This window comes from Scomber scombrus, chromosome 6 (assembly GCF_963691925.1).
Source record: "Scomber scombrus chromosome 6, fScoSco1.1, whole genome shotgun sequence".
Lineage (NCBI taxonomy): Eukaryota > Metazoa > Chordata > Actinopteri > Scombriformes > Scombridae > Scomber > Scomber scombrus.
This window is the reverse complement of record NC_084975.1, coordinates 33,110,348-33,131,418: the sequence shown is the minus strand read 5'-3', so window position 1 is coordinate 33,131,418 and position 21,071 is coordinate 33,110,348. Positions and strand designations below refer to the sequence as shown.

The following is a 21,071-nucleotide window of genomic DNA, read 5'->3' as shown; positions in this document are numbered from 1 at the left end:
ATGACCAACCAAAACCCAAATAAACTGTGTCTTTTCAGACTGTGCAATGTCAGAATTTCTTATTTATTTATGTAACACACAATACACAAGATCTGTCCTGTGTTCCTGTCAAAGTGTGAGTCTTTACAAATTTAATAGGGAGAACCTGACTGAAATATACTGTATATATGTTAGCTAGTCACTTACAACCTGACACTTTCTAACAGTGGGTTTTCAATTCACTTGAGGATTTAAAATTCACCCAATGGTCTGTTGTGTAATTCCTGTGGGTCGAGCCATCAGAGTTACCTCATATTTAGTTGTCTGATTGTTAATCACTGAAGCCAATAACTCCTTTGTCCACTTGTCTCAATGGATCTGTTATTCTGCCTCCATGTTGCCTGCTCTGTCTATTATCAACATCCTGCACAAAAGAGCAACTCTGCAACACACAGGAGACAACAGGCAGAATTTATCAATGTGCACCAGAGTCACACATGTTAGTTCTTTACTGACCACCAGAGACGGTGCTACAAGCACTGAATGTCTCCATCTCGCGCATGCGCAGGTTGAGTGTTTATACCAACAGAGTCACCTGTGACCCCTGATGACACCGGTTAACCTATATCTTCCGGTGACATCAGAGGATCTGTTCCTTTTCATCTTCTCGCTTTACAGGTAGACTGCATGTCACTGAGCTGTAGCTAAAATAAGCTTGAACTTCACTGCTGCTTCAACGCCTGTAGCCTTGCGACAAACTTGTCGGAGCTGCGAGTTGCTCGACCTCAAAGGGCTGAGACGAGAGGTTTGTTGCGGTTTGCCGTGGACACCCCTTCTGATCATCATCGGTTGGTCTCTACAGCTGTAGTACCAGGCATAGTGATAAGTTTCCTTTGAGTATTTGTTATTTTGTTAAATAACGGTTGGTGACACCACTGTCATTGTTCTAGATACATGTATACCTGGTGATGTATCCTTGTTGTGTTTGGAAATATAGATGTCCTACTTACTGTCTGTTCTTTCTTTCGTATTACTATTATTTATTTAATTGATCTTTTTTATTTTTTTATTTTTTAAATTGTATTTATTCACTTATTTTATGTATTGATAGTCTTTTATTTATGTATGTATGTATGTATGTATGTATGTATGTATATATATATATATATATAAATATATTATTTGTTTTTATTTGTTTTTATTTGAATGGAAGTTGATGGCATATATTCTTATAGATACGTGCTCTTTTTTTCTTTTCTTTTTTTTTTCTTCTTTTCCTTGGAAACGGACAGACTCGAAAAGCTGTTATTTTATTTTGTTTTGCACAAGCTGGAAGCGCTTGATGTTGTACACCACAAATATGCTATAATAATGAATATATGTTTATAAAACAAATCTTTAAAAAAAAAAAAAAAAAAACGGTCGGTGAAGGCATTGTACTCACTCCCTCTCCTGACTTTTGTACTACTATTATTTACGGGCATTAGCGGTTAGCATTGTGTCCGCTTGACCTATTGTCTGTGTAATCGGTACACTGTTGGTTGTACCCGTTTTTCGTTATTGTTTTAATGTGTTGGTGAAGCCAGTGTACTCGCTCCCTCTCCTGACATTTGTACTACTATTATTTCCGTGCATTGGTTAGCATTGTGCCCGCTTGGCCGTGATATTGCCCTTATAGATAGTGGACGTGTTTCCGCTGAGGCTAACTGTGTATTTGTTTGTTTCAACACCTGTTGGTGAACGCAGTGTGTTTACTCCCCCTCCCAGCATCTGTTGTTTCTCAGTTGTGTGTCCCTCCTGCGTTGACCTCGAGCATCTGAGGGAGAGGCTTTCCGAAGACCCATGCATGAACTGCAGTGAGGGCTGTCAGGCTGGCTGAGGTTGAACACCTGCTGGGCCATAACCCGTCGGCGGACCAGTTAACCCTCCCCCAGGATGTAGCCTCCCGCGCCTCTGAGGTGGAACGTCGGTTTGTTGGACGTTCCACAGGCTCAGCTGGCTCCTGCCAGTGCTTTTTTCAGGCGTGGTCCAGCCCCTGCCACCTTTACCGTGCCTCCATCAGATGACTATTTGAGGGAGTTCCATGCATGCTGGAGGGATACTAGAGCCCTCTCTCATGCAACATTCGATGGCCGGACCCTGGCAGCCATGCAGGGTCAGCCATGTTTGGCTTGGGCCGCATGCCAGCGATTGAGCCAACTATAGCTGCTCTCATTGTCTCGCCTGATGAGACTCTGAGGCCGGATGCAAGGTGTCCTTGCCCCCAGTGTCGGGTGACTGATGATCTGCTCTCTAAGGCCTATTACGCAGCAGCACGCATGTGACGCATAGGCAATTATTTGTCACACCTGATGCTTGCTCTTTCAGCATCCCTGCAGGAGGCTATGCTGGATGCTTCCGCCCACAATTTTTCTGACGCGTCTCTGCAGGCTTTTGCTCTGATGTCCAGAGAACTGGGGCGGTTGATGTCCACTCTTATCCAGGCTCGCTGCCAGGTGTGGCTGGCACAGTCGCTTCTCACTGAGACCTGCTTGGGAAACCCTCCGCGCTGTCCCAGTGGAACCTGGTGAGCTATTTGGGTCAGCTGATCAAGAGGCGCTTGAGCGCACGGTCCAAGCCAAACAGACTCGACAGCAGCTCTCTGGGCTTTAAAGGAGTGTGACTCCTCTGTAGCTGAGAGCGGGGCGCTATCAGCCACAGACTTTCCCCAGTGGCTACCTTAGGTCTCAGAGACCTGTTCAACAGCCTGCTCAACGAGGGGCTCGAACAGAGAAGTCAGAACAGCTTGTGACTTCGCTGTTATGGGTCATCCAGTGCTTGAAGCACCGCCTCTGGCGTTCAGTTAGGATGAAATAGAACAACAAGGATTCTGAGTAACAGAATGCTCTGACGGTCATCCAGGATTCATAGAACCGTAGTTACATACGTAACTTTTGATGTCTATGTAGAGTCCAGACTAACTCTCATTTTACTCCAACACATGCACAACCAGGAAAATGTTTCTTACTCTGCTCAATTTCTTGAAGAAACGTAGCAGCAGAACTTACTGTATATGTCTGCATGAAGATATTCAGTGAGTTTGATTTGGTGAGTTTGCTCTGTAAGTGTTTGATGATGAATCTGGTTGTTGAATATATTGAAACCATGGCAACCTGAGGAAGAAATCAACTGAAAAACTATTTTTATCCTTGATCCTTTGGTTTTGTTTGATTGTACAAATAAATCAAATTTGAATCTCTCTGTAAAGCATTTTAGTCAATGTCTGCTGTTTTTAAATGTGCTCTATACAGAAAAATACTTGACTTAAACATTCAACACAGAATCTTTTTAAACCAGCTGTTTTTTGTCGAACTCAGCTGACAATTTTGAAACGTTTTTGAGAAGAATGTGGTTCATATTTCATTTATTTATTTTTATAAAATGCTGAATAGTGCTATCATGCAGAATATCAAACTTAATGACATTTAGATCATATCTTGGTGAGCTAGAACCCTTTTGTAATATTACTGCATATAGAAATGTCAGATACAATACGTATAATACTATATAGACTTTCACATGATCGTAAAGTGAATTGTTCCTTGATAACTTGTGAACAGCATACAGTATATTTCTTTCTAGAAAAACAAAGACAACCTTTTCATACTTTGACGAACACTTCAGAGAGTTTTCTGCCTGTTTTTTAGGTATAGATGAAATGTACTCTGCCCTATTTCTCTCCTCATTGCATATATAGAAGAAGATACGTGTTAACAGAGGTTGATTATAGTCTGCTGGATGTACTAACATCAAGCAGACTGTGTTTTGCAGGGACATTCCTTGCCTCTGAAAAGCAGGTGTAAACAGTGCAGATGGAAATTACAACAGCCACAAGGCATTAAATATATTCTGTATAACCAAAACCTAAAAGTGATTATTAGTGTTGATCAAACTCAACCAATCAGTTAACTGTAGAATCATGATAGGCTGCAACTGAGCTTTTCTTTCTTTCGTAAAGATGTGTATGTGTGTGATTGGCTGCATTTACATCAGTATTAATATCCATATCAACACATCTCTACCAGCTCCACTCTGAACTGCTGCTGCTGCTTCTCTCTCTGTCTGTCTCTCTCTCCCCCAGCCCCCCCCTCTCTCTAATTTTGTGCATCTTGTGTCTGCTCCTCTCCTTTTTTCCCCATGAAGACATTTATTTCTTCTAATGTATGAATATTTAGATATTTTCTAAAGATGAAATAATAATTGTATGAGTAGTTCATCTACAGTGGAATTAAACTGTGGATTTCTGGCCCTGCTGCAGTCCAGAAGCTGACAGCATAATGAGCTGCAGCCCTAAACTCATACACCAACCACAGCACACACGCAATGCCTTCTTCTCAGTTCATCTGGCCCTTACTCTTCTTGTCAACATCATTTCAATAAGTAAATCCAGTGGAAAAAGATTAGCAGCATCATCAAATCCTCTACTTGTGTTCACATTGCAGTCTCGCCCTATCCAGTTCTCAACATTAACTATTTACACTGGCTGATAGTTGATACTTCTCCTATACATATAGAGCTATTTGGATTAGCTAGTTGGCTAACTTACTGATGTTCCAAAATCATAACTGCTGTGGCCATGACAAGGATGCACAATATAAAACCCCTCCAGACATACAAATATAAACATATATAAATAACAACAGTCTGTTTTGTATAATAAACATGTTAAATTACCTACTTAGAAATTCTTTCAGACAACATCTCCCTCACTGAAAAAATAAATATGCAATTATTGTTCATTTCACAAGTTTTCCTGCTGGACACAAGGTGTCTCCTACTTCACTTCATTCTCAGTATTTGTGCTTCACTGGAAACTTCAAGTTTCCACTTCACATACTGGACAGTGATTGGCTCTAGAAGTTACTAGTTATGATCTCACAAATCCTGCTCAGAAGATTTAAGGTGAAGCAGCAGTTATCCAGCAGATGAATGTGAAAACAAGTACATACATTATTCTGCATAGTGTTAAACATCCAACTGAAGGAAAAGGAAGCAAAACACATCACCGAGTAGAAGGGTTCCTTGATAAATTGGCTATACTAAATGGATATCTAACATGGCACACAGCTCTGATATACAGAGATATCATGTCGGGACTTCATCAAACACAACCATCACAATTTCCAAAATATTGAGGTGATGTCTTGAAATTGCAGGTTTTGTCTGACAAAATGCTGAAATATCCAGTTTACTATCACACATGGCAAAGAAAAACAGCAAACCATCACCATTATGAAGCTGGTAACAATAAGTCTCTTTTCAATCTTTCACATTTATTTTCAGCTCAATCATTTTAGCTTTCTGACTCATTCGTTACTCACATGTGAAAACGATTTTTTAAGAAAGAAGTAACAGAGTGACTGGGTACAGATAGACATATATAAAAATGTTTCATTAGGGGGAAAAAGTTAACCAAAGTGAATCAGAAACCCTAAGGCCTGGTTCAGACTGGACGCGGAAGCGCCGCGATTAGCTGCGAAGCGCCGAGGAGCGGAGCCATTTGTGTTTCGGCACCCATGTTAACCAATGGTGTTGTTCACATCATAGATATATATAGAACAGTGTTCTATATCTATGGTTCACATAGGAAGCCCCGCAGCGCTCTACCCCACTGCTGGCGCGCGCCGTGCAGCGATCGTTTCGGCGTCTGGTCTATTTTCTCCGCATGCGAGCAGGAAGTCAAACAAATCAACAAGGAGAGAATCCGGTCGATTTTCAAAATAAAGCATTTCAAAATAAAACCATTTTCTATCATCATACACACGCAAACAGAGACAGTGAGAAAAAAACAGCTCCAAGTGTGACGACAGAGGAGCCGAGGACCAGAGCCGCTTGCCGACCGGCGCGGAGAAATAAGCGTCTGGTGTGAACTGAAAGGCTGTGGCACGCGAGAGAATGTCCGAGCGTGGCGCTTCCACGTCCGGTCTGAACCTGCCGTTACCCTCACACCTCTGCTTGTCTGAACCCACTTCAGCTATTGATTTCCTATATTTCTCACAATACCTTTCATCACTACTATGAAAATATACCTGGACTGGAATACAGCTATGTGTGTGTGTGTGTTTGTGTGTGGACAAAACTATAGCTAAATGAACCACAGAGCCTCCAGAGTCTTCTGTTCTAACAAGTACTGAGGCTGAGCTGCATTCTGTGGCAGGATCTCCATCTCTTTGGAGTATTAAGGTGACATCTATTTCTTACAATGAAGTCCCACTAGTCCGTGATCACTTTACAGACAGAATGATTGCCAATCACTGTTGCAACGTATCAAATATATGGCAAGATTTACTAGTAAATCTGCCATAAAGTAAGCATTAGTCATGAGGTTTCCACAGTTCAGATGCAGTGTATAGGTGGTGCCTCAGCCTGACACGCATACTGAGGACTTATCTAAACCCTGAAATCTATCGGCAGACATGAGAGACCTCTAATGACATCTTCAGAGCAGGAATAAACAGCTTGATGACATCTTGCAGATTGGAAGAGAACACCACTGTTGTGTTTAGAGTGGCATACTGATTTATATCTCTGTCTCATTTAGCAGCAGCTTTGACCACTAATTAACCTTTTTTTTGGAGGTTTGTTTCACATATAAAATCTCTTCATTTAAACACAGTAAATATGATTTCCTCCACAAAATATATTGTGTTTCAATCACATGAGGAAGGCCACAAAACATTCAAATTCCTTAATTTTTTAAAAAGCTACCACACAGTATTCTTCACAGTCAAGTCAAAGCTCTGTTATAGATACAGAACACAGAGAAGGCTGAAATACTGTTTCTCTCAGACACCGCTGTACTTAAACCCAACATTCAACCCCTTCATGGTTGAATGTGCTCCCAGCAATTCAAGAACAGGTTTAATTTGACTTTATCTTACTTTATCTTCTATCTTTATTTTTATCACTATTCATCATTTTGTTTTGCTTTCTCCTTTAATTTGATTTACTTATTTATTTTCCTTTTAGTGGAATTGAAATTTGTATTATTGTAATATTTGTACATTTTCTGTGTATTTATGAATTGTACATTTATACTCTTTTCAATAAAGTAAACATTTGATAACAAGATTTAATTTACATGCATGCCTTGGATAAGCGTTTTATGGAAATGCTGCAGGAATTTAAAGGATTTTTAAAGGGTTAAAAAATACTACGGGAGCGTCTTGGTAGCTGAGTGGTTACCCTGCATGCCACATAATGGCGGAATCCCTGGTTCAACTCCGGCAAGGGACCTTTGCTGCAGGTCTCTCTCCCTGTTTCCTGTTGGCTTCTAAGCCACTTACTGTCAAAGAAAGGCAAAAATGCCCAAAAATAAAATACAATATCAAAAAAGTACTAAGAATTTAAATATTAACGAGGGAAACTAAGCTAGGGTTTGGGGGGAAGAAGGAGAAAAGCTGCTGTGTCTCTAAATACCAACAGTTACTGTTCACATCCTCGCTTCAATGACAGATATATTTTTGAAACAGAAGACATTTCTTTCTAACCTGCAGTTAGGAACTTTTACATATAAATGAACGTCTATTACATTCAAGCACATTGCTTTTAATTTCTAAAATGTATTTCCTTCGCCTCGGTTCCTTTTGCGTTTCCACTAGGGAAAGTACCTGCTACCTGGTGCTTTTTTAGTACCTGCTCTGGTGAGGTTCCAAGCGAGCCAAGCCGATACTAAATGTGACGTCGACACACTGCTGGCCGCTGATTGGTAGTTGTCGCTGGAAGAGTCATGAGCCGTCCCACACAAGAATCAAACCCGGCATTTTTAAATACTGGCAGCAGCGTTACAACCATAGTTACAGTTATACGGCTCAATTTTCTTGCTTTGTGTGACAAACAGCCTCATACAGCAGCAAGTACACCACTGCCTCAATTATCTCCATGTTTATGTGTTTGTGTCGCGTATAAAACAAAGTCACGGCAGTTTCGCGGAGCCGTGCTATGACGACGCCGCCCACTTTGAGTAGGTACTTTTTTGTAATGGAAAAGGAACCGTGCCGAGTCGAGGCGAGCCGAGGCGAGTCAAGTCGTGCTGAAACTGTGTAGTGGAAAAGCGCCATTAGATATATGGTGCCAATGTACAGGGATAACACAAAAGACACGCCTAAGTCAGACAACGAGGAACAGGGGTCGGAGCTTAATGCAGCTGCGTAAGTTCCGGTAAAACACAGTCACTGTGATTCTGTTCAAGTCCAATAGCACAGCACTATATTCAGATTCATGAGTTGGAATAGTAGTGACACGTCAAGTTGTTCGTTTGTGTTAGTGTCAGAAGTCATGGAGAAACTCAGCACCTGATTTTGGTGTCTGTAACACAGCTGCAGTCATAGTTTCTCCTCTGTGATTCCACAGCACTCAATTCAGAAATTGTAACAGTGGTACCACATTACTGCTCCAAAACTCTATTGTAGTAGTAGTTGGTTTTTTGTGTAAGATTCAGCTCTTCCGGATGAATCATGGAGAAATTTAGCAGCTTAGCTTAGCTGCAGCTGTGACGTCGCTGCCAGTCCACGTCAACAGTCACTGCTCTGTTAGTGTGTAGTTCCACAGTGTGATGTTCAGCTGCTTATCATAAAACTGCTTTCTGCTGATATTTTAAAGTATTTAACAGTGTGACATTTTAGTGTCTGCTTTTTTCTTCTCACTGGTGTTACATGGTAGACGGGGAGTGTTTTGGAAGACCAACATTTTACCATCCTTGAAGGCACCTCAACAGAAAACAGCTGTAGTTCTTGAACCAATGACATCATTGGTTCCTCAACAACACATTTTGAGGCTTTGGCCCAGAGACACAGAAAACATTACAAAAATACCCTGTTGATTTTCACACTATATCACTAATCAAGATAGATAGAAGTACGTTTGAAAATCAGCAGAGTGCTCCTTTAAGCCCAACACCACCACATCAATCTCTCTGTATTTCAGTATGCTGACGTTTTCATGTGTCAGGTTTGACATTCCCACCCTCGCCAGATGAATACATACTGCACATGCTCAACAGGCAGAGCATGCACCTGCCTGTTCCACCAGCCAGACGTTGTGCTGTTTGACACTCAAAACTATTTATCCACCATTTTACATCTACAACAGTAATGATGGAGTAGGCTACAGCAGAGCCTATGACCTAAGCACATGTCAGCAGCATTTTTGGAATGACTCTCACTGTCAGAGAGGGAGACAAACGTCCCACACAGAAGGTTTAAAGACAATGACAGGTTGGAAGTATGAGGTCATCTTAACGCTGTAAACCAGTCAACCTGTGTATCACACTCCATCATTGTTGTGTCAGAACTCAAAGCCTAATACACAAGCTGCTGGAAGCACTCACTGTTTCCAGTGATGGTGGATCATTACGGAGGAACATCCACAATTCTGTTTTAGAAATCATACAACAAAGATACTCAGATACTTTTTTTTCCTAGACTGCAACACTATGCATTACTGTTATATCATTATTATTGCATGATTGAAATACTGTAAATCAGACAAAGCATGATGGAAAGTCTAGTTCCAAAACTGAAAAAAAAAGTGAAATCTCAGAATTTCCAAATCTTGTTGTACATTCTTGTACAATGACAATAAAGTATATTACTTCTATTAAAAGAATTACAAATAACAGGAATGATAGAATAATATTTGGATTTCAGCATGCATACATAGATATGTTTTACAGCACAAAGCTGAAGACTGCCTCATCAACCCTCTCCTCCGTCCACTTACACACTTTTGTGGATTGTTTAAAACCTCTGGACACACAGACAAATCTATTTAAAAAAACATGAGTTGCTATAGAATATGTCTACAACCACTGATGTGCAAAATGATGGCATTTCCAAGTCATCTGTTTTATTCTAAAAATAACAACATACAACATGCTAAACTAAGACATGTACAGGTAGTATATATCCATATGTGTTAGAGAATTCACACATCCAAAACATTCCAATGTCTCACAAGACATCATCATTACATCTGACAAATGAGACTGCAGATAAAACGATTGTTTCCATGAACGTTTCACATCTCCGATTCCAACATTCCATAAAATGTAAAATCCAAAAGGAGCAGGCCAAAGAAGTTCAGATTGACACACACACACACACACACACACACACACACACACACACACACACACACACACACACACACACACACACACACACACACACACACACACACACACACACACACACACACACACCTACCTTAATTAACACCACATCCACAGTCCTCTCTCCTTTGGCACAGAAGCTGTACCTCCGCCTGTGTCTCTCATACATGCTTGCAGTTTCAGCCAGTCAGGGCTCAAGTCATTCCAACTGCAGTGAGGTTCAATGTGCTAATAAACACACTGTGTATCAACCATACTGCAGGTTAACTACAACCACGACTGTGTCACACCTCACTCTATCATTTCTCTGCTCTCTCTTGACTGCGGCTCTGTCAGAAAAACAAATAAGTTGAGCAGCTGAGGGTGGAGTCCCCAGAAGAAGAAGAAGAAAAAAAAGGTCCAATTTGCAGTTTCCAGAAGTGGAGGTCGTTGAATTTCTAGCCACCAAACGAGAAAAAACCCGCCATAAATCAACTGAAGCTTTAAATTTGTATACCACAAATTACTTACTGAAAAAGAAGCAAATGTGTCAAAACCCTGGTTAAATTCACTCTGTCTGGTATCACAAATTCCAAAATGTAACCAAGATGAAAAGTCAACTGTTGGTCGCTGCATTAAATCTAAAAAGAAGCTCGGAGTCTGATGCAGGATCCAGTAAAGTCGACATATCTTGTGTTCCTTCTCAGTGAAGTTTGGGTTGGAAAATGAGCCTGTCTGCCCACATCTGTTCATAACACCGGCCCCTCCCTCCATCCCTTATTCCCACTCTCTTTTCCTTTTTCCTTCAGGCCCTCCATTCCCCTCTCTCTCTCTCTCTCTGTCTCTCTCTCTCTCACACACACACACATACACACATCACATCTGCCCTTCACTTTGAAACAAACTCCCTCTCATCCATTTGCTACTTCTCGCCCGCTCACTCACTCACACAGAAACAATGGAGCTCTATCTGTTGAGTGCCTCTGCACTTCTGAGAGAAGGAGAGAAACTAGACTTTTTATCTGCTAGAAAAGGGGGAAAAAATTAAATGAGTTCTCTGCTACTGTGGTGAATAAAAAGGATCCAGCAGAGAAAGAAAAAACGGCAAGCATCTATGCATGAAGATTGTTGTTCTTCCAACAGAGGAATGGTAACTAAAGAAGGTTTGCATGCTTCATTTATAAGCTACTGTTACAGCCACATGCATGATGAAAGCTCATTCACCCTCTACATCCTCTTCATCTGTGCTGCATCATACGCTCTGCTCAGCTCCTCTGAAGAGGAAACAAACTTCTTCATGTTTTGCTTCTTTTTATCAGTCAGTGATGGTGGGAGTCACACCGCCTCAACATCTGCATGCTGTACACACTTAGGCATGTTATATATGGGTTTAAATTGGGTATATCAATATGGTTTCTGAGATGCGAAATCATTTATATGGATGTCTCCAGTTAGCCTCACACAACAAACACCTGTGTGACTGTTTCACTGAAGAAGACACATTAGTACTGTGTGAAATGTGTTTATATCTACAGTGTTACACTGATAGTGCTAGTGTCTACATTCTTCTTTTATTTTCTGACAATAACAACAATAAGAATAAGAATTAGAGAGGCTTTAAAATGTTCAGGAAGATTGACTAAGAATGTTGGGCTATTAGCAGCTTAATGACAGAATGTCTGGTATCTGCTTGTCAGTCATGCACTAATGTACAGTGTGTGTACAAGCTGCTGATTCTTCAGCTGATGAAAGTCCTTCTTAGTAAATACAAATATAAAACGTTACTATAACTGTTATTCACTATCTGGAGTAGAGCTGCAACTTACAGCCAATAAGTGGAAACAATCAGCTCCATCTGTAACCAATCAGCAGCACCTAAACACAGCAATAACCATGGCAACAGCTGTACACCATCCAGCTGTGATTTGGAGAGAGAGAGAGAGAGAGAGAGAGAGAGAGAGAGAGAGAGAGAGAGAGAGAGAGAGAGAGAGAGAGAGAGAGAGAGAGAGAGAGAGAGAGAGAGAGACAGAGAGACAGACAGAGAGAGAGAGAGACAGACAGAGATAGACAGAGAGAGAGAGAGAGAGATTCCAACATGGACTGAGCAAGAGAAATTAACATCTGGAAGTCGTTATACCTGCTGTGACCACAGGGAGGCAGCAAAGTACACAGAGAGAGAGAGAGAGAGAGAGAGAGAGAGAGAGAGAGAGAGAGAGAGAGAGAGAGAGAGAGAGAGAGAGAGAGAGAGAGAGTGACAAACAAACACACTCCAGGAGTAATGAGTTGGGGTGAGTGGAGTTCACACCTACAGTAACACATGTTTTGTTCTGTGCTTCAGCACATTCCATTTGAACTAAAGTAACGTAATAACTTGAGTAGATTTACATCAATATAGAAAGATCTGTGTGTGGATACATTTCATATATAAAAGCCTTTTAAAGATGTGTAACAATGAGTAATATTTTATGTGAAATATGTTATAATATTAGTTGATATGCTTATTTCTAAATATGTGCAGATACAGAGTTATGAGTTATCATGATCTATTGATAAGTGAATTATAAATATGCATCTAACTGTCTTCCCACATATATAGATAGATCAATACATGTATCTTTCACACTGTGTACATCTCATACTGTAACCTCACTGATGTTAATGTCAAACTTTCTGCACTTACTCTCTTCAATGACTTTGGTATTTACCTTTAAAGAAGAACATTGCAAATAAATGATTTTTATGTGAGTGAATAAAGTCATCTATCACTTCGTTTCTGTCCACTGCATGTTTATATACTGTACACCTCTCTGTCTCTGACATTACATCATGCAACTCAGCCAAAACACCACATGATGAGGTAATCTTGTCCCCACAAACACTCACATGTCCAGGTCCTACGGTTCCCATATCTCTGAATGTGACCCTGTTGGTCCAGGAGGCCAACTACTGCGTCACAAGCAGGCACTGGAAAATGATTTATATGGTTGTATCTGTGACCTTGGCCTGGCCTGGCTTTAACTTTGAAAGGCTTGGAGCATATAGTTAAGTCATGTTCAAGCTGCACAACTTATTGCCCCTTTGGGATAAATAAAGTAATTGATTGATTGATCATCTCAAGGAGTTTGCAGGCAGAATCATGGGACCTACAAGTTTGGAATCCAGCTAGTTCTCCTCTCATGAATCTTATCTTCAGTCTCATTTCCACAGGTTTGTACTGCACCTGCTCTACTCTGTGAGCAATGTTTTATTGCACCAAAAGTTCACTTTTTCAGATAACTAATGAGGAGGGAAAAAAATTAACATTGTAATCTCCAGACAGTGAGATGGTTAGTTATGTCCACAGGCAGCACAGTGGAAGGACAACCACACAGCGGATATATGACACTTAAAAGTAAGGATTGTAGAAAGGTCATAAAGCAAAACAATATAATATCAAGTCAAATTTCACTCACAAGCTTTTCCCACCTTTACCATGAGACGGCCTCAATAGTTCTTCATTTACAATTATAAAAAATCTTATATCAAGCACCACGCTGTTTGTTTCAGTTAACACTGTACACTAATATATACACTTATTTTTAAGTGTGGTGAGATCTGTACACAAAAAGTCAAAAATCCACACAGGCAGCTGTGTTTAACATGATGTACCACATAAACACATAAACACATGAACTTTAACCTCACCTGTAGACATGCCAATGTGACAGAAACAAATGATACTTATGGAATTGTGTTTCAAGTAGTGTTGGAGACATCAGTGTCAGTAGTAAATGGCTGAAGGACTGACTGTGGATGCAGAGTGGTCATCTTGTCCCATTACTGTGACCTCATCATCACAGTCAGTTTTAATGTTGGAATGTTTGACACATGAAACACACATTTAAAATCTAAACTGTTACTGTGTGACACAATCACACAACTGAGAATGTGTCTGTTCACTATTGTTGCTGGTTGATGTGAAATGCATGTGTGAATATTTGTCTGTTTTTTGTTTAAATAGGGACATTAGTAGGGGTGTGACGATACACTCAGCTCAGGAGACGAGAATCTCTTCCATATGTTACTCTGAACTCACCTGCAGAGTGTGTGTCCTGTCTGAATCAGTCCTGGTCTGTTGAAGCTTTTCTTGTGTTGCTGGGAATGTTTCTGGTTCTGTGGAGAAGACAGAGAACGTTCCTTCATCAGATTACAACAAGTTTAACAATATGTGTTTGTCATCCATGTAGAGGACAAGGTGCACAACATGACTACTGGCAGCAAGCACACAATTACAAGCAGGGTTGCTTAGAGATGGATGATAAACTTTTTTAATTTGATATGATACTAATGCTTTTAACAATTTAAAAAATATTGATAATTTCTAAAATGGTTTGATTTAAAAAAAAAAAAAAAAGGTCATTAAAAAATAAGATGATTACACATAAAGGCAAATCAAATGACAGATAACAGCCTTTAATAACACATTAATTACCTAAACAAAATGTGCATATTTTCACATATATACTGTATATATTACAGGATCATTGTATGAACATGGGCCACTTTTCAATGTAGGATATCAGTATTAAATCCCAAGATAGGTTATAACTACACTGCCAACTCATAGGCCTGGTATAGGTTTGTTTCCAACATTATAAGAAATGTTACCAGAGGTGAGTGATTACAATTTAACACTGATAATAAACAGAGATTATTGAAACTTGAATAAAGTTGTAAAAAAAATAAAAAAAGTAAATAATTCTTAACAGTTTGACTTCGATACTATTGGATTTTTAATTATTTATTTAGTTACATACTAAAAACATAACTTCTTTGGTAAAGGTAGTAACTAATAACGGCACTACCTGAATATGTCTATGTATTGAAAATGCAGCCACCCATGTTTTGTATTATATTGTTTTATTATCAATATATTTTTTTTAGAGGATTTGATACTAAATGAGTAGATTTTGAGTATCGAAGTATTGATCCTGCAATTCTGATCAACCCATTCCTAGTGTTGCTATCAGAAGACTGATGATTGAGATCATCCTCCATCAGGAATTGTGTTTTTATCTCTTGACCATTAAGACAAGCAAACCCCGATTAGATAAGGCTCAGTCCACCTTGGTCCGATGAGTCCTGATGCCCAAATGTGAAGTACAGTCAGCCCAACAATCTAAATGTATGTCCCTGTCAAGCAGCAGCTACCACAACTTGAGACTGAATCCAATGTAGAAGTCCTTCAAAGTGCAACGATACCAACAGCCGCTAGATGCTCCAACTGACTCTCATTCAAAAAGCCTTAACTTCTCTCTCCAAGTACTAAGTCAATCATTGTTTGAACAAGTTGTTATGATCCCAATCTCTAAATGGGGTCATTTTGGGATAGTTCTGTTACTAATACTTGTCGTGTGGACATTAATTGACAGCTGCTACTTTCTCTACTTCAGGACTGAGTATTTATTAAGATTATTGCTGCAATACTTTGGCAAGTTTAATGTTACTTTATAATGATACTGGCTGTATTAGCATCATTTAGCTAGTCCCGCTACCTTGTTGTTTCCTGAGCGAGAAAGGCAACGCTCCTTATTTGAAAGCTCCTGGCTCCAAACGGAAAAGGTGACGCTGAGCATAAGCAGCAACTATGGGATTGAAAACCATTCCAATGTAAACCAGCTGTAGAAGTACAGTCTATGGTCCCTGCCTTTATGGAAGGAGGTGATGTGATAATGTATGCCAAGTGACATGAAGCGCTTTCACAGTGCTGCTTAAAAAAGCTGCTTGAAGAATCTGAAACACCCTCCAGAACAGTGTATGATCAAGAATGACAACAAAACTAACGACAGACCTGTATATCTTCTTGCTACTTCTTTCTACATAATTACTTTATGCACATAATGTCATTGATTGTGTCTTTGGTAGTCAAAACATATATAGTATACTCCCAGTAAATACACGGATCAGTCTGAAGAGTTAACGGTCAACATCCTGAGTCAGGGACAGCTCAAGTAGGCGGAGATGAGTCAGTAAGGTTTTGGGTTATAATAATTAGGGGGTAAAGTGGAAAGCTTCTGCCTGACCCAGCCTTCCAGCCTGGAAAAACTACTGCAACATTCTGAACATTCAGGGCTGTAACTCCGACTCTGTTGATTTTAATATTGTAATTGTAACCTGCCTTGGTATCTACTCTCTGCTCACTGCAGTGGTTTGGACTACATGGATCATCAGGTTCATTCGGTTGATAAAGCAGAACTTATCTCCCTTAATCCTGCTTTATGATGTAATCATGATGACTGCCAGCACCCACACTCAATCTCTTTGACCTTCTCTGATCATATATAAACAGATATATTGATTTCCACTCTCTATTTGAATGATGCGTTTTGTATGACATCTCTGATTCTTCATGTACTGTTACTGTACAGTCACGTTACTGTCCACTGTGGTGGAGGAGTTAACGCTCCTTTCACTGTTGACTTTATGTGTGAGGCCACATGAACAGTAATGTTAGAACACTTTGATCAGGTTGAAGTCATTGCTTTATAAATAATACTCCTCCCAACAACCCTGCTCGCTCTGCTTGCTTAGTTTTCTCCATTTTGATTGCAGTGTGCTATTTAGCAGTGAGTGCCCCCTTCTGTCCATAAGGAGTCTCTGCACCCAGGTCATTTCAAACCCTCCCTCCAATCCTTTGGGCAACGCCTCTTCATTACATACAGCTTGAAAGGTCAAATAGCAAATGTGAAATGGAAAATGGAAACAACATAATTTAAAATGCCAGATGTCAAATACCAAAACGTTTTTTTTTTCTAGTATTTTTTAATTTCTATATATTGAATGCTAATTTGAAGCACCAGGTGATTTGTTACACAGAACCATGTGAAAAGACATCCTTGGAAACAGTTTGAAAAAGGGTAGGTACTTTAAAAAATACTTGGCAGATGATTGGATGAACCATCTGTCCATTACTGTTTTACCTAGCGAGGAAGCTGGGTTTGCAATGTTGATTGGCTGAACCACAGGTGGTTCAGACATAAGCACATCATTTGAAGCCTGATGAGATGGATTATCTTACAAACGCAGGTGCTTCGCAAAGTATATTGGATGTTTCACTTTTCTTCTTTCCCTTGTGATTTTCAATTTCATCTTTACAATTTAAGCTTTCAGTTCTGAGCATTTCAATTTGAGTTTTGCATTTTACATTTTCAACTTTTTGAACCTCCTATTTTTTTATAAGTTTAATTATAACGTGATTATTCTTAATAGTTTAGTAAATTATCTTTTTAATTTTCTATTTTTTAATTTTCTATTTGGAATTTTTAATCATGACAAAAAATATAGGACAGGTTCAGTCAATCAATCAATTGATAAATCACATCATTTTACCCCGAGGGGCAATTGGTACAACACAATATAGCTTAACATAGGCATATGTTTATGAGGTTAAAAGGTAATTCTGCATTATTACAACATGGATTTTATACAATTGGACAGAATACAAAGTGAAAGCCAGTGTCTGAGATCTGTGAGTTCTGAGTTCAGTCAGAGTTTGATCTGAACAAAAAGTTGTGTGTTGCTAGCTAGCCTGCAGTTAATTTTCGGATTCAGATTTCGGATGTCTGGGGCTAATAAACAGAAATGCTCCAGCAGTCATAGTGACGAGTAATGCATGGTGAAGATGTATCCGTGGATTCACTGAGAGGAGCAGGGAAAGCACATTTTTTTTAAATCCATCAGTGATGCAGACTGTGAGAGAACTGGTGCACCAGGTTCCAAATATCAGTGAGTATAATCTATGTCTGTACATATCCTGTATGTCAGAATGAAGTCATATGGAACATGAACATAGAAGTCATCTCTGTGTGAATGACAAAAAAAATAGTACTTCAACAGATGGATGCAGCCAGAAATGTTAAGATCACAGTTGAGATGGAGTAGAGGTGGGCTGACTAGTAGAATAGCTTGTACCTCAATACAAATGACATATTTTATTAACATAATTATCAGTAATGAAGACAGGGCCAAGTTGTCTCAAGCACAGGACCTTGTTGCAGTGAGGTGTCAGTGAACCACTGAAGCACAGCACCGCCTGCACAGGAGGATGTGACAGACAAATAAAGGAAAGAGCTTGAAACACACACACACACACACACACACACACACACACACACACACACACACACACACACACACACACACACACACACACACACACACACACACACACACACACACACACACACACACACACACACACACACACACACACACCGTCAGTCACTGAGTCACAACTACAATAATAGAAGATGATGATGTAGCTTTGCATCACTGTCCTGGTATTAATAACACACACACGCAAAGATTATCCATTTTATATTCTTTCAGTTGTATTAAGTCAGCTAGTCAGTTGTTCACATCAGGAAACAGTCTATACACACACAGAACATACACACACCGCAACCATTTCTCAGACGACCTCTAGTTTTGCTGTCCACTGTTAAGTCTTGATGACATCATCACGTTGCCTGGATACCATGCCCCACTGCCCCATACAAACACTGGAGTGGGATCTCTCTCTCTCTAACACACACACACACACACACACACACACACACACACACACACACACACACACACACACACACTTTTTCCGCTGTGTCTGTTCGCTTCCCCCTATTCACTGTAAAAACAAAGCTACTATCTAACACTGTTAAAAATGAAGGGTGAAACAAACGGGTCACTAAGTGTCAGACACTAAATAAATGACAGCAAAACGACCCTACATGGATCAATGAGATAGGAAAGATTCTGACTTTTAAAATCATTATTTTAATGAAGGCCATTTTCAAAAAGGAAAGAGAAACTTGTACCATTAGTGTCTTCACAAGTTGTGGTGAAACAATATTTCAGTCTATGATCACTGACATGACAACTACCACCTGCACATTTTGACATTGATTCTGTGAGTTAGCCAAACCACAAAATCCATTCTTGACATTTTCAGGTTACTGTTTACAAGCAGTTGTTTGTGCTATTTTCACTGAGCCAGACTGACTCTGTCTGCCCAAACAGTGACAAACAATAGGCTATATCTGATCACAGTTCTGAATTTGGATGGCAGTGACTCAAGGCTGTGTATGAAGCTAAAGTTAACGTTACTTTAGGCAGGTTAAGTTCAGATGACAACAGCAGTCAGTTATTATGCAGCTTTTATCAGTTAAATGTAACCTCACATGTTACAGTCCTGTTGATTTTTGAAAGTGAACACTACTGATGTGAGATTTTAGTGAATGGTAGCTAGTTAATGTGTGACGGTGGCTATTTGATGTGTTAAGAGACAGAAAAACATAGGGCTGATTAATGAAAGTGTATTATTAAGTTATTTACCTGTCTGGGATGTGTCTGCTGCAGCGACCATCTCTCTCTGTGCTTCGTCTTCCCTTTTCATCTTATTATTTTCTCTTTCCTTCCATCCATCCACTGTATCCAGAGTGTCTGAGTCTTTATCCAGGTTTGTGAACACACCATCCTTATTATCCATGACAACAGACTTAGGGTCTTTGCACCGGAACAGGCCACTGCCTGCATCAAGCTTCATGTCCGGTAATGAAAGGGACGACTGGAATTCGCCTGTTTCCAGATTAACAGTAAGTTCCTCTGAACTGGAATCAGCCACAGGAGCTGAGTCTGAGGGGATAACAGGAAGTGTTGATAGTGGCAAAGTGGGAATCTCCCCTTCAGATGGTGTTTGAACCTGCCCATCCACACGCTGATTACTGCTGTATTTTTCAGCCTGCATGTCTGTGAAAGCTTTTTCACCTCTCTCACTCTCACTGTGCTCTGACTTTGAACTGTCTGAAATGTCCTGTTGTACCTTAACAGCGTCTTCATCCTCAGCGGTTTCATATACTATAGGATGACTATCATTCTCATCACGTTCCTCATTCTTTTTTAAATGTGACTCTAACTCACTCTCTGCTCGTATCTCACTCTCATTACCACAAACAGACTGATCTTGTGGCTCAACACACTCTTCAAGTTTGGGATTCTCCTCAGAATGAGGGCAGCATAAATCAGAAGTCTCTGGATGTTGTCCTGTGTCTATGACAGGGCAGAGGAGCTGGATGTCTGTTGGCATGTGACCTTGGCTATCTACCTCGGTTATAATCATCTCATTAGCTTCTGGAGAGGATTTTATATTAAGTTTCAAGAGACTGTCTTCTTTGGGAAGTGAACATGTTAAGAATGTGTTTTTTGTAGGTTCTGTTTCCTCTTTGTCATGATGTGCTAAACTAGGAGTGTCTGCCATTGTTGACAGGTCAGGGTTAGCATGTTCGTCACTATCTAGCTGTGCTGCTTGTAGGTTTTTGGTTTCAGTTGGACTCTGGAACTTTATAGGATGTAACTCTGCAGACAGTTTAGCATCAGTGTGCTCTTCAGAGCTGAAATGAACATTAGGTTTAATGAGTACATGTTGGTTTACTGTCTGTGTCTGAACTGTATGTGAGTCAGCTAACAGTTGGCAGTTATCATTGTCTTTGTTTTTAAGCAGCTTTGCAGACAATTGTGTGTATTTAATACTGTTGAAATCAGCATCAGTTGGTGCATTAGCTTCCAGTGCTAATGGTGGATCATTAGCTGCGGCTTTGCTAGCAGTCTCTTGAACCTCTGTCTGATTGTCTGCTAACGGTTGGCTCATCTCTATGCTAGCCACAGCTGATGCTATAGCTACTGTAACAACTGCTACTGCTGTGCTGACTAGGTTTTCATTGTACTTCTGCTGCTCTTTTTCTCTGTCTACAAGAGGAAACTCCTCACCCTCCACCATCTTCCCTACCTGTATGGAAGATTCACTGCTATGTGCCATCTCACTATCATTTTTTTTTCTTTCCTTACCCATTTCCTCATCACCCACCCACAAGTCATTTTTCTTTTCTTCCATGTGCTGCTGATCTCTCAGCATCTCTGCGGCCAAACAATG

At 40.0% G+C, this 21,071-nt stretch overlaps 1 protein-coding gene across 3 annotated transcripts in view; it reads right to left on the bottom strand.

The window, feature by feature from the left end:
- Positions 1 to 19,525, bottom strand: part of LOC133981555 (A-kinase anchor protein 13-like) — a 69,129-nt gene extending 49,604 nt beyond the window's left edge. For all 3 annotated transcript variants that reach the window (XM_062420310.1, XM_062420312.1, XM_062420311.1), the window contains exons 1-2: positions 19,478 to 19,525; positions 14,184 to 14,260 (exon numbers count right to left, since the gene is read on the bottom strand). The gene's annotated coding sequence lies outside the window, so the exon portion shown is untranslated. The remainder of the gene's footprint in view (positions 1 to 14,183; positions 14,261 to 19,477) is intronic.
- Positions 19,526 to 21,071: the final 1,546 nt, after the last annotated feature.